We start from the raw sequence: 12976 nt of genomic DNA on the forward strand, positions 1-12976 counted from the left end.
GGCTAGCTTTTTCTGTTGCTTCAGTTATGACATTATACCCATATAAATAAGAATGGTGTGCTAGCAAAAGTGATGCCTAAAAATGGATGAAGAAAAACCACAACTAAGATGTAACCTCGTAGCTAGCTAGAGCATAAAGTAGATGTCTATAATTCTAAGTCAATTATGTAATTTTCAATAGGGTACTTCAGAAAATAAATTTATTGCTGTATTTCAGCTGTTTCAGGAATTCACAAAATGAGCACAATGTTTCTTGTCAAGTGACATCTATATGCTTTTTTGACACTGAAAAATAATAATAAGCATGGGAATAAAAATGCATTTTTAACATAGAAGAAGGATTCAGTTAGAATCTTAACCATCTTTCTTAATATAAAATATTTGGGAAAATTTGCATGGGATTTAAAAGATTTGGAAACCTGACTAGGCTTTGAATAAGTTTTTCCCTATTTTCTGTAACTAGTGGAAAAGATATTTCCCAGCACATCAGCTGCCTCTAATTACAGACTATGATACAAAGAAATAAGATAATGATGGAGACTGTCAGCCATAACACTTTCTGGTGAGCCACTACTATCATTTTTTCTCCAAAATATGACTGACATCTTTCCTTTAACCCTCCCACCCCTAACTCTTTATGTATATTGGCATGATGGCCCTGCAACTATGTGGGGCACCATGTTTTTGTTGCTAAGCACTAGGAGAGAGTGAGCCATGGGAATCTTTAGCTATAATTTGTACTGAATTCTTTGAGGCTTTCCTTTAGCAAAAACAGAGACTGGAACATTTAACTCATTCATTGGCATTATGGATGAACTAGTGCTTGCCTTTTTGTACATTCAAAGGCCACTGCCAGTGTCTGCTGAGTGATGGCTAAACAACAGATTTACCAGACAGTTACTTATAAAGCTTTAAACATGGTGAATAATATTCAGCATTATAAGGACTAGGCACACTTCCAGTGTCATCAGGAAATGGCATGCACTTTAGCTCAAGTTAATTTGATCCTGAATCTTCAAAGTGCCATTGTAAATTAAAACTGTTCTAATTATATTTGATTAAAAATTAACATGGAACTTACATTTATGAATAGTGTGATTTGTCAATGGGAATATTGGGGATCCAAAGTTCTTCTAGATAGCATGTTAACTGAAGACAGGAATTCTGTCATCTCATACAAATTTCTGGTACCTTAAATTTTGCTTTAGTCTGAAAATGAATACATTTACTTTATTATCTGTCCTTCATTATTCTGCCTCACAAACTCTTTTCTTTCTTTTTTTTCTTTTCTTTTCTTTCTTTCATTCTTTCTTTCTTTCTTTGCACTTACTCCACATTTAATTTTTTTTACTGAAATGAAAACACTAAATTAATTAATAAAAACATTACCACATTGGAAGAGCAATCCAAGAACTGATGATCCAGCTTCTCATTTTGCTATTTCTGTTAGATCTGCCTCCAGGCCAAGATGATAATTCACCATCTATCAGTTCTTACATGGAAGCTTTTTTTTTTTTTTTTTTTTTTTTTTTTTGCAACACTGAAGGATAAACACTGTTTCCTTTCTTCTTTTTATTTTTTACTCCATTCTTTACCAGAAGGAAAAAAAAAAAAGTATCAATGATGAATATAATTTCAGGTAGACTACATACTAGAGCAGATATTTGGGGTAATAATGTACTGATTGATAATGTTACATCTTTACATAGAGTGCACTACATTTTTGACAAATTGAATAGATTAACAGCAGTTGCAACTCTCTGAAATATACGACTGAAATATTTTGTGTGGTATACTTTCAAAAATAAAAGAATAAACTATGCAGGCACATTTTTCCATGTACAAACATTTTGTAAAACTTAGAGTTATAGTAACAATCTCCCAGATATTCAGCCATTGCTTCACTACAACAGATTATGCAAAAATTTAAGTCTATTCATCTATAATCATCATTATTCTTTAGAAAATTCTACATGTGAACTTACTGATTATGAGTCTGAGGAAAAGGACAGGAAAATGTTAAGGATTAATTTTAATCTTTGCCTGTTTCACAGCTTACAACTCTTTTCTTCTTCCTGATGTATTTGAGAGGTGAAGTCCACAAAACTGGGCTATTCTAAAGGATAGATAAAAATGTCAGTAGCCTGAATGGAAATGGGCACCTAGATCCACCAAATATTTTCCTGAGTAAGTACACTTTCATGTTAACAAAGTTACAAAATATTTTCTCGAAAGAGAAGTAGTTTAAGACTCATTTTTGCAGGATAAATTATAGAGTGTTAGTAAAATTCACAAATTTTTAAGTATTTTTTGCCTCAATATGGATTTTTTTCTTTCCTGAAGATGACAAGCTTGTTGTTGTTTTCCGTATCAGTCTCTCAAAAATTTGATAACATCATAATGTATTTTGAGGTTTTTTTCATTTGCCTCTGTAGACTGGACTCTTCTCAAGTAATTGATGTATGACATTCAAGATTTTTTTCTAGAACCACAAATGACCAGAATGAAATTCTCACTTTCTCATGTATTTTCAAGCATGGGGCCTTTAAAAAAGCTAATACACATTTTGGGACTCAAGAGACAATCTCAATGTTTAGCTGATTTTATCAGGAAATCTGGGTTATGCCTTCTTAGTGAAGACAGTAGTAAAGAATTTGTATGCGGGATACATTGGTAGAAAGTCTGAGTAATGAATGTGCCCCTTGGTGATTAGCTCTGCAGAGGACACAAAATAAATAAACGTGCACTAACATATGTACTAGATCATCTCCTTTTGACTGCAATGCACAGAGCTGGAGTGCACAGCATAGAAATCAGACACTCTGTGCTCTGTGGATAGGAGCTATTCTTTCAGCATCTCTGTGACAGCTGTGTGCTGTCTGATGTCTCTGTCTGCCTGTAAGATGTTGTGTACTTGCACTTCACAGACAGCAAAAGGTATATAGGGAGATCTCACTTGCTCTGAGAGGGGAAAAATAAATACATGTATTCCCCATTAAGCCTGTCATTTCCAGAACTGACATCTACAAACGATCTGTTTTTCAGTATTTCAACACTGGCTTTTTGTGATAGGAAGTTTTGGCCCAAAAACCAACTGACTCAGTAGTGTCTTTTGCTATGCTAGTGCTGTTCTTCTCTGGTGTATTGATGTCAGGTCTTTCCTCCATAACATCTTTCGGGAAAGCTAGCTCAAGTTCATATTTCATTCAAGTGAATTGTTTAATTTGAATCAAATAACAGCGTAGATATAGTGTAGCTTATGTCATTTCTCATCCACATGAACTTTCCTGAGTGCACCTATTTGTTCTCTCTTTATAAATGGTTTGTTAGGGCCTGTCACATCTGTATCATTCTTCAATTCATATCCCTACACTGTAAAATGTTCTACAATGCATTTGTTTGCAATTCTGTTTCCCATCCTTCTTTATTCTTCTCTCTTTTGTTACTTTTTCTAGTAGTTCTGGCACTCTTTGACAACACGCCTTCCAGGAAGGGGCACATTTCCCCCCTTCCTGGCAATTCACATGAAGATCTCTTGTTCTGGACTTTCCCCAGGACTCTGTGTGAGATTGAATGCCCAAAGAAAGGTCTTCCAATTTACATATACTTAATCAACTTTCTGCTACCCAGTGTTTCCTGCTCATTGCATCAGCTGGATTTTTACTGCCTTCTCTGTAAAAGCTTTTTCTTATACATTCTGCTGTACATAAGTATAGTGTTTTTCTCCATATCAGGTTCTATCTGTTTGACTTTAACAGGACCATATTCTCCACCGATATAATTTGTTACACTCAAATTCCTTTGTATCAAGAAAACTTTTAACCCTTTTCTACTTCTCTTGAGGCAGGATGTTTTACTGTGTTAAACAAGCCTTATTGCTTTCTCTGTTATTTTAAACTGTGTTCAAAACTTTTTAGCCTTCTATTTTTGAGGCATGAGACTTTGGACTGTAGATCATGATTATTAAAGAACTATAAGCTTATCCTTTAACTCAATATACGGAGATAATCAAGCGGGCACTGTATAACAAAGTAACTTGGTAGCTAACAAAAATACTTCGGTACTTGATAATCAATTTTTATTCACTTTATAGAATCATAGAATATCCTGAGTTGGAAAGGACCCACAAGGACTATTGAGTCCCTTTTTGCTGCCAGGGCACAGCTGTATCGTGGTATTGAGATGCTTCTACAAACCTTAGTAAGGCCAAAAGGGCTACGTGCTTTTTACTTCCTTATAAAATGTGAAACTTTATAAAGTCTAATGCTTGAAATTTGGCAGGCAGCTGTTGATTGCACTCACATTAAAGGAGGTTTCCTTGTTCTAAATCAAAGCATTTCAGATTGTAATCCTCATCTTCCCTGAGATGGTCAGTACATTAAATTATGGGTATATTACCCACACTACTATGTGGTAAGTTTGAGAAAACTTCTAATCAAAAATTCAGGAGGGGAAATGAATTTGAGGTACCCCAAACTTGCTTACTGGCGGTTACTTTGTGATGCCCCTTGCTCTCAAGTGACCACGTACCACATAAGGAGTGACGATCTCCTGTTTGGTGGTTGCAGGAGTAACATTAGTGGTCTGACTGTTAAGAATAAACCTGGATTTGATGTTCACTTACTGTGTCATCTTTTTGAAGCAACTTGCCTGAAATTGTACTGAAGAGTATGGGCAGAGGTGAAGTTACAGGTTGCAGGTGTCACCTGCAGAGCACCTGTTATCCATTCCCAGGGAAAGGCCCAACTACCATGGTCCTGTATTTTCTACAGACCACTATACTGAACCTTATGAGGCTAATATTAATGTCATTTTTCACCTTGCTATGTGTTTGATATACCTTTTTTTTTAATGGTAGCTGGGCAAAGGTATGAAACTTACACATTTAAAAGATATCATGTTCATTGTCATGTTAAATTCAGTGCCCATTGAAATCAGTCGCATCTTAGGCATCTGGTCCTGTAGGATTTGCATTTATTCCTTTATCCTTATTATAGATCTATTGATATATGTAGCGAATAATTCTGGAGAGTGAGAAAAAAGGACTGCAAGTTATATAGGAAACTCATAAAACTATTAGAGATGGATCTGGAGAAAGTTACCACCTTTCTACATCATCGAATAGAATCCTTGAATGGTTTGCAAAGGACCTTACGTATCACCTTATTCCATCTCCCCTGCCATGGGTAGGGTCCCATCTGTTCTGGTCTTGTTACTTCATTAAGTCAACTTGTCTTTCTCTGCCTTGCACATATTTTCTCCTTTTTTCTCTAGTCTATTTATTTTATTTATATTATTTTATTGAGGAGAAGGCATAAAGGAGCAGGTTGAGCCTCAAATGCCACAAGTATGAAATATTTAGAATGATGTCTAAGCCAGAAGAGGTCAAGAAATTTAGAGATATGATTTCTTTAATCTTAGTCCCCTTCCTTGATCTCCTCTCAACAGTGTTCTTGCATCTTTCTTCCCAAATCACCCTTATCTTGGCTCCCCTGTGAAAATGAATTAAGATAAGACTTTCTGATAGGGAAATTCCTGGATGTCAATTTACCTGTACAATCTGATAACTTACCAAAACCAGTGTAGGAAGTGTGTCTGTGCTCCTGGTCTAATTAACTCATATCAGTAAGATAAATATTACCTATTTCTCAGTGCTAAATGGTCACGTAACCAAAGCCTCTATCATAATTCTGAGACACAAGGGATAAAGATAAGGGTGCAATGTAATGTAGATTAGGAAGAGAAATAGGGTTTGTCTTTCTGCATCCCAGACCTATTCCAGCAATGCATTTTTGTGAGCTAAACAAGTCAGTAAAAAAGAAAGGTTTGCACAAGGAAGGTGCTGTACAGCCATCAGTAAAACTAAAAACATGTAAGAACCCATTTTGGGACTAAGGATCTAATCTGTGAATTTGACTAAGAGTAGTTAGTGCTGGGTTTTCCAAAAAGCAAGGCATGCATTTGGAAGTAGGTGCTGTTTTTATTTTGTGTTTGGTGATGAGAATTTATTTTGTGTTTGGTGATGAGAATTCAATCCAATGCAAGTCTTGAGCAATATGGTGACTTTACCCAGCTCCATATTATTCCAGTGTTTGGCTTTTCCATTTCCTCTGAATTATTTAGATCAATTCTACTGATATCTGACATGTGTTATACCTAAAATAATTATACAAAAGCACCACAAAGAGGTGTGATGGGGATGAATGATTGCATGGAATTTTGAAAATCACGATTAGCTGGTGAATAATAATATGAGACAAAGCTTCAGTCAGCAGATATCTATTTCTAGATATGTGCATCAAGTATAAATTAGGTTCTGCTTGAATTCAAATCAGAGTAGTCTAGTTTAGTTTTGGTTTTTTTTTTTTTTTTTTTTTTTCTTTCAGCTCCAGATGAAATAATATCATATGCTTTATGTCCAAAATAAGAATGCCCAGGACTGTGTAAAAAGAAGGTATATTATTTCATATGGTGTGATTTCTTTATGCCCTCCCCCAGGCTAAAATATGGTAGGCTACAAAATAAATGCTCCAACAATTTTGGCAAGCGAGCCATGGCAAGTGACGTGAGTTACGGAGTAGCTGGCAGCACTGTCGGCTTCAGAGGTAGTAAAGCTCAGTGTGAGATGTTTATTGCAGACTGCAAACAGTGATCTGATCCAGCTGAATTAGAAGCTGATATAAGTGCTTGCTTCACCCCTTTATTTGTTGACATGTGTTTGTAGACATTCAAAGTTTTGAATAGTAGGGACAGTAAATTCTCTTCTACTTTGTTGATCCTACATTTTTACTATTATCTTTAAGCAATGAGACATTTCTTACCATTAAATTATCAACTTTAAATGATCCCTCCTTATCATTATTCTGATTTGCTTTGCAAACTGTACTGATGTTATATAGGAGATCCTGGTTTGGTACTGTAAATATATTTGCTTTGGTTCTTCCTTCCTCTTCTACCTGTCACAGACAACTGAATAAAAATATAATATGGTAAGTAGGTTGCTGTGCTGGAGAAACTCCTTACTATTCCTTCTGTCAATGAAAAGTTGAGATCTAGTCTGTTGTCCCACAAAGCCACTGTCCTGTGCTTTTATAGTGGATGAAAATGAAGACTAATAATAGCATGGTCCCATTGACAGTCATGGCTCAGAAATACATATTTATGGAAAAGAGCTCTTCCAATATTCATGGAATCATGGAAGAGTTTGGGTTGAAAGGGACGTTTAAAGGTCATCTAGTCCGAATCCCCTACAAGGAGCAGGGACATCTTCAACTACATCGGGTTTCTCAGAGCCCCATCCAACCTGATCTTGAAGGTTTCCAGGGTGCAGAGTTTTTATAACAAGCCATCATCATGCATTTCTTCACTAGTCCATAGTTACCATCACTATAATAAAGAGTAGTTTGTGTTACTGGAGTTGCCTTTGATTAAGATGAATCAAAATCAAAGCCAAAGACAGACTCTGCCTGGAAAAAAAAAAATTAAAAATACTCTAACAAGCATGATGCAGTAGATTAAATTTAGAATTACTTGCTGCCTGCAGCTGTCTGTCTTGCTCCATCTAGACAGATGTTGCTGCTTTTGAGACAAGAATGTGAATCAGCTCTTGGACCCCTGCAATTGCAAGCCCAGTCTGCCTTCAACTGCAGTTTATCTTCATATACTGGCTTAGAAATTTACAATGGTTCCAAAGCAGAATTACAAGAATAGCAGATGTTCTTTGTTTGTTGACAGTGATATTGATCTGACAGGTAAGGGGTGCATCTGGAGACCTTTAGTTGCATGAGATTTTTCTGCGCATTACACACTGAGGGGTTGACCCTGCTATGACTAAGGTAAATTCTACATTTCTAAAGCAGTGCTTCTTCAATTTAACTGTGACTCTAGGTTTGAGGTCTGTAGATTGTATGCTCAGGAGAGAAGCATAGGCCCAATTCTAACTAGGGTTAAATAATGTCATAGATACAAAATATAATTTTGCCCATTTTTTTGCTTCAAGCAACCCTTATAAGAATAGTCTATTATAATAGCTACAGATTATCTAATACAGTAATATATGTCATTTCCCTATATTAAACTCTGAGACTAGGTAAATAATGAGCAGTGTTTTATGTTCCTAGGAAACTAATTTTCCATGGCACTATGGTCTGATATCAACACTCTCTGTGTGTCCAAGTCTTGTCTTCATAGCTGAGTAATACTTTGTCAGGTTTAAGTTATAACAATGTTGCCAAAAGGCAAATAGCAATCAGTAACACTTCTGCATTCAAATGAAAATTATAAAAATAATCTTTATCCAAGAAATACAAAATATGACATTTTGGTTGCTGCGATTTTCATGTATAGTAACAGAAGCAACAAAAAGATGTCATTGTGTACTATGGAAAGATATCAGTAGTTCCTTCCAGTCATATGGCACTGTAATGGGAAGGATCACAGAAGCCATTTCAAAGCCAAGTCCTATCAACTCTGGGACTACAAGTTTTTTCATCTTTTTCTACCTCATTTCTTGGCGTGGCTCAAAAGATATAGTTCTTGGCTCAGAGAGATGCAGCTTTCACTCTGCTTAAGAATTCTTGAAATAAAAGGGGCCAAGATTTTCTAAAAGAACTGTAGATTTTCCATGCCTTAGTGTCTGGGGGCTCAACTTAACTAGCTGAAATTCAAATGCTTTAAAAGTTGTGTGTTGAACTTTCAAATGAAATCTCCTTATAATCACTGGCTGCTTTGAAAAGCCAAATGTTTCTTCTCCAGACTAATTATGAAAAGTTAATTTTAGCTGTTGTTGATCTGGTACACTCAGATGAATATTCTGGGGACAAGTAAGATATACCAGGTACTGTGGCTGACTTACTGCCTTTTGGGGTATTAAAGTACCTAAAAGTAATCTATATTCCACTCAGTAATGTGGCTTTAAATTATTAATTAGTAACTTATAAAAGCATTTATCTGTCTTGGTGGTAGTTGCTACTTCAGCTTCCCTTATTTTTCCAACAGAAAAGAAACACAACGCTGCATTCCAGGCGTTTCTATGGTGAGGCAAGAGACTGCAGCTGTAGACCTGAAGCAAAAGGGTGAGGTAATTTTAGTCCCCAGAGACTTGGTAAATATTAACTGTAAAAAAGAAAGTTAAAATAAAGTAACCAAAAATATACTCCATTATATTGATGACTCAGTTTTACAATGGCCAAAAGAATGTTATCTTGAGATTAGCTGTGTCTTGTAAATATTTTTACGGATTTTCATATATTTATACAACAGCAGTCATTTCTACCCATTTCCCCCCCTTCCCAACCCTGAATCCCCTCAGGATTTAAATATTTGGTTTCAAGTTCAAATTGGCTTAGTTCTGACCTCTCTGCACTGAAGTTTCTGTCCAGCGCCAAAGTGTTAAGGCAAAGCCTAGCAGTAAAGGCACAGCCTGCGCAAGGGGAAGCCAACCTAATCCAGCCTTGGAATACCCAGAACTCTGACAGCCGCTGGGTATGTTGGGGAGGACAGGAGTCAGTGCCCCTTTGTTGGGGGCAACCTCCCTCTGCCAGTTCATCCCATATCTGAATGACAGAGCTCAAAAGGGGAGAAAGGAGGCTCTGTTGCCCCTTCTCTTGATCCAGCCTTGCATTGTTGAGGTACAAGTGTACTCATTCCCTTTGGATTGGGCACTACACATAAATTCCCACAGCAGAGTGAGATCCAGCCCATTCCCATATCAAAACACTTCCTAAACATTCAATGAATTAATAATTTACCATCTGGCTGAGATGAGTTCAGTGAGGCAGCTAATGCCTAATTTAAGTTAGGATTTCATTGAAAGGCTTTGTTATAACACAGTAGAGACTGTTACTGGTAACTTTAGGCAATTCCCATAGTGGAATCAAGAAGCCAGAGTTAAGCATTACATATCTTACACATTGCCTGAGAAAAGACAGTTTTTTTCTGAGTGGTCACAAGAAAAATGGTGTTGGTTTGTGCAAAAATTGTTGCCCAAAATACATAATGTTGACAGAAAGTACCAGAACCCAAGACACTGCCCACCAGAGAAGGACCTTAAAATTAAACTACTCAGTCACGCTTCTTGAATCCTGAATTCTATAGGGGAATCCTTCCTGTAGGAAGAGTGGCTGATCAACTGTGCTTTCAGGACCCTGGTAGCTAAGTGTGAAACATGTACTTGAATCTATTCAGGCTTACACCTACATGAAGAGGAATATGAACAGAGATCTCAGTTTTAAATACAAATTCTTTGAAGTAACAAACTTCACAGGAGGAGGATGCTTTATCCTAACATTTTCTCCTCTTGTGAAAAACTTTTTGTGACCAGGCATAATGATACTCCTCTTGCTTGTGTTTTCACCCTACACCTCAGTTCAATCCATTAGGTTATCTTTAAGGATCAATGAGTGCGCAACTTTGGAGAAGTGTGTAGACAGAGTGTCCTTATCTGAGGTGATGTTATCTATGCAGAGAACTTTTTCTGAAGAGAAGAGTAGCAAAATTCTCCATATTTTCTGACCAAAATCTATCCTTTGACTTTGAAACCTTACCATTATTTGGCCATTTAATAATTTAAACATATGTGCAATACTCAAAATTTTCTAAAAAATCTCTGAGGATGATGCTTAGAACCATAAGTCTGAAGAATGAAACGTTAACAAGTTTATCTGTAGAAAATAAGCAAAGGAAAGATTCTTGGAAATTCTATGCTGGAGGGCAATATTCAGGGTTGAAAAAGAGAGTGCTTTGAAAAGTCTTAGCCTAAAATACGTGACAGAAAATACTGAGGTATATATGAAGAGGAATGAATTATATGTGTAAATTGACATTAATATTTGGAGTGTCCAAGGTGAAGAAAAAAATGGAAGTAATCCAATGTAAAAGATGGTGTATCAGATGACTGTCTCAGAATATCTATTTTTTATGCATTAACTGGTTAGCTAAAAATTGACCTCCATTGAATTTAAATTGAATTTAAATATGAAAGGTTTTTTTTCATTTCTTTCAGGCATGTGCAGAGGAATCTGACAAAAATGGTTTATAAGAACTGAAAAGATATCATATATTCACTTGCCATACCTACTTCTATCCCACTGATGAAGTATGACCCAAAAGAAAAATTAAATTAATCCTGCTTCATTTCATCCCTCAAGAAATAAGAAAAGAATCTGCAAACATGTTTTGCAAAATTTCTAAGGTGAGAAATGGGTTCATAATACAGTATAAATGTCTTACAAGAACAAATGTATTGAAATAGAACTCATTTAAGATATAATTAATATAGAAATACAGGATTTTTCAATAGAAAATATGGACTTTGTGCAAAGTCCTGTTCAGGAATTCAGTACTATTTTGGAATGTTCTTGCTTACCTCTTTAGGCAAATGTATTACTCTCCTCAAACACAGCTGAAGAGGCATTAGGTGGGTAATATAAATCACTTGAAAAACAGGAAATGGGTAAACTCAAGTCTGAATTATGTCTTCTCATATACACTAAGGTTTAGTTTCATGTCCTCTAATTTCACTATTGTAGAAGTTAACTGTCTAGTTGAAGGGAGTGATCAAATCCTCCAGAGTCATTACCAGAGAAAGATATCTATTTCCAGAAGACTTTCCTCTCTGATATCAAATACCTATTTTATGCCCCTGAATTTTCTTGTCTTTCTTTGTTTTTGGATGTGAGAGACTAGATAATTAATTATGGTTTAGACTAAAAAACCTAAACAAAGTGTGGTGAGATAAGACTGAAGCAATTAAGAGAGTAGAAAATACAGAAATATACTCTAAGTCATTCAAATAATGGAGGTATCTTTTTTCATAGTTACATTTTCAGCTATCTAAATATAATTTTGAAGGTGGGTTATTTGCTCCTAAAACACAGCAGTACTGTAGAGAGTGTTATTGTCATGGGTTAAATGGTGTTATGAGATGCTATCAGATACCTACACTTTCACCATGTCTTCTGATTCAAAAATAAATTCACAACAGTTAATATAATCTCATTTTATGTCAACCTTATAGCTTAATTGAATAATTGATTAGTATGGGCAATATTACCAAAGAATATGATGAATTTATACCCAATAAAGCCACTGTCAAGAATCCTTCACTGATTTCAGTGGGCGTTAATTGGGCTCTAGATGCACAGCTGTAGTAGTTTGTAACTTGGAGTCTTATAGCAAACTTCAGTCCCACCCCTCTTGTCTCATCTGCTTGTCTAAGACTTTCAGTTTTAGATATCAGAGCATTTCTTCCTCCCCCAGTTCCATAGTGACACAGACACTGCATTGATAAAATGATCAGAGATGAGCACAGGAAGTTGATCCCAGATTTCCTGAGCTCAGCTCAGAAATAATGATGAAAACCCTTCTACCCCTCTGTGTTTGAAGTCAGGAAAGCAAAGTGATGGCAAATAAATACAGAAAAGAAATGCAACCAATGAATTTATCAATAAAATTACACTGCTAGCGGGTGGGAACAGGGAGTGAACATGACATTTGCTGATTAATTGTGGATTTGATTTTTCATATGCCTTGTGGCTTGAAAACTGAATCTTGGTAGAAAGTCAAAAAAAAAAACAAAAAACTATCAGCAATTCAGGAAACTCATTTAGGATGGCAAAGAGGATTTTTGGTATCACTCCCTTAAAGTGTTCTTGACAAACAGCCCACCAACAGAAGGCTCAGTCCAACACCTTTAGCATAAGAAAATATTTGTTGTTGACTTCACTGCTATTATTATTTCATCCATTGTCTCAAAACAACATGATGCTTCATAAGCTCAAGTTCTTTTCTAGATTAGAGGATTTAAAAAAAATAGTGTCTGTAAAATAATGATCTCAGTGTTTGGAAAGCAATTAACTATTCTCCTAAACTGGGTTACAAAAATCTCATCTTGAATAAAGACAATTTTGACACATGTATCTACAGTTCATTCTACATTTTGTGATGGTCACAGTATTACTTTTCTTATCTGAGAAAA

The sequence above is a fragment of the Vidua macroura genome, chromosome 1, assembly GCF_024509145.1.
Source record: "Vidua macroura isolate BioBank_ID:100142 chromosome 1, ASM2450914v1, whole genome shotgun sequence".
Taxonomy (NCBI): Eukaryota; Metazoa; Chordata; class Aves; order Passeriformes; family Viduidae; genus Vidua; species Vidua macroura.